Here is a 2,701-nt window from a genome sequence, read left to right as displayed (position 1 = left end):
TAATGTATTCGAATGAATAATCTAAAACGCAACGAAATATGCGAATTTAACAACTGTTTCATCAATTTTGAAACATAAAATTAGACACATACTGTATATGAGTCCTGATAGTGACAACAATAATGAATTACTTCAGCAAAATTAAGAAAATGGTTAAGTTTGTAATCTTTAAGCATCTATGGTATTAAACAACCGTATGTTATGTCATCTACCTATTTTTTATAAGTATGTTGTATATTGACAATGCTGACTAGAAATCTGCTATTTTTTGCCAAAGAAGTATAATTATTTTTATATAGATCTACCAAATAATGGATCTACTGACACCGAAAAGAAACTGTGCACTTTTACATTGAGCGTAACTTTTTCGTTACTAAGTTTAAAAAGATAGATTTTACCATCATAAGTGACAAAATAATCTTCCATTCATTGCACTTTACCCAATATTTAAGCGCGTGGATGTCCTTCAAACTGACCAAAGGCTTATATCATGTATATGCCACAGACGCATGGTTAGAGGTTACTGAAACCTCTGAATGGTCATAGTTATGAGTGAAAATATTTGACTAAGCATGCATATAGACCGAAAATGCCCAGAAAGTAACAAAATAATGGGTTTTACCGACAGCCGGCGGATCAGACTAGCCTTAATATACACATGCAGTAGGCCTACTCAAAGAGCTATAAAAAATTTATACTTCTTTGGCCTACTGTAGACCTATTAAGGCTATATATATAGTCTGATCCGCCGGATGTCGGTAAAACCCATGTTTTTGTTACTTTCTGGGCATTTTCGGTCTATATGCATGCTTAGTCAAACACTAATAAAGTTTTCATTATAACTATGACCATTCAGAGGTTTAAGTAACCTCTAACCAAGCGTCCATATTGAACTTTTAATTTTTCCAATATTCGGTATAATCGGTTTTTTGACAAATTAAATAAAGAAGGATAAATTCGATTTATTCTTTATATATCTTTTAAGTTTAAGATAACGAATTTGCTTCGGCGGAAATCGTTGATTTAATCTTTCCTCTAAATAATGATATATTTTTAAAAATTCTAAGTTTATTATTTCACTTACTTTTTGGAGTGTGTTACCATATACCTTTCAAAAGTCCCGGTGACGGAAGACAATGATCGCAAAAACACACTGCACACCAAGACGTCTGACCGCCGACTACTGCGGTTTACTGTGAGCGGGAAAATATTTTTTTCACGTAAATTATCTTGTTCCCTAGCTGTCCTGTAATGATTCCCATTCGAAGATGGCGAGGGGCCAGTCTATACACGTGAGGCCCGTATGTACTTGATTAACCTATACCCTGCTAAATTCCTAAAATGGACTTGTCCATCGTTCAATTTGGGCAGTACCATTTGGAAGGGGAGTTCAATGAAAATTTACTAACTGTATAGCGAGCATTGCCGAACCATGATCAGCCTGCACGTCGCTAATCTTGGTCTGCACTGGTCGCAAAGGCAGAGTCACTCTCCAGCAGCGGACTAAAGGTTAAGAATCACTGCAAATAGGTTATATTCAGTGTTTCGAAGCCTGCATGCAAAATGAATTAGACTTGAATTTATGTTGTCCGTCGTTTTATATCTAGTTTAAAGGCACTGACCTCCAGAACTTGGCCAAAAATGACCTTTCTCTGGTCATCATAGTACTATGAACAAAAGAATATGATTGTGTGGTGATGTTTTCGGGAAAATGGAGTACATTCAAATTAACCATAAAAGATTTTTTTCCTGCGGACAGAATTTCTTTAAACTTTGTGTACTGACGAGACATGTTTAAAACGGAAATATTTATTAAAAATCATATCTCTACCTGTAACCAAGCTTGATCTTGAATCATCTGCCCTTGAAAGTCAGAAAATACTAAACCTCTAATTTTCAAGGGCTGAAAATTCAAGATCAAGGCAAGGAAACTGTGCATTTCAATTTAAATTTCTGTTTTCAAACTTCATTTGCAGTCAGTATAGAAGGTTTAAAGAAATTCGATCCATGGGAAAAACCAGGACTTTGCTGTAGTATTCTGTCATGTTCATAGCTAAGGATACACAGTTTCCCACAGTTTCTATATTGACATGGAGCAAACTTTTCTTACAGACAGAATTTCTTCTTTAAACTGTGTTTACTGACAGAGAAGCAAATCAAAAAAAACAGAAATCTGAAACAAAACAAATCATACGTACCCAGCCTTGGTCATGAATTATCTGCCCTTGAAAGTCGGAAAATGCTGAAAATCTATTTTTAAGAGCAGATAATTCAATATCAAGCCTGGGTACCTATGATTTTTAATACATATTTCCGTTTTAAACTTGATTCTCAGTCAGTACACAAAGTTTAAAGAAATTCTGTCCATAGGAAATGTTGTTGCCGTATATACATATTAGAAACTGTGGCATTCATCCTTATTAAGCCGGTGCTTGTGGGTGTGATATGAACAGACCCGGTTGCTTTCTATGCTGCCAAATGATTTTCCATTTTATGAATATGAGGTGAAATTCAAGTCTACTTTTTAGGCAAATAGCATTGTAATATCGCAGTATAGATAAAATATTTCATTTTGCAAGTCGTAATTTGTCTTTTTAAAGGAACTGATTAATGGAACTCTTCTTGAAAACTGCATGGATAGCCTTTAGATGATCTTTACTTTTACATTTTTTGTCACAATTTGGCAATTTTAATGATATGA

The sequence above is a fragment of the Mercenaria mercenaria genome, chromosome 14 (genome assembly GCF_021730395.1).
Source record: "Mercenaria mercenaria strain notata chromosome 14, MADL_Memer_1, whole genome shotgun sequence".
In the NCBI taxonomy this organism is placed as follows: Eukaryota; Metazoa; Mollusca; class Bivalvia; order Venerida; family Veneridae; genus Mercenaria; species Mercenaria mercenaria.
This window is presented reverse-complemented; position numbering follows the sequence as displayed.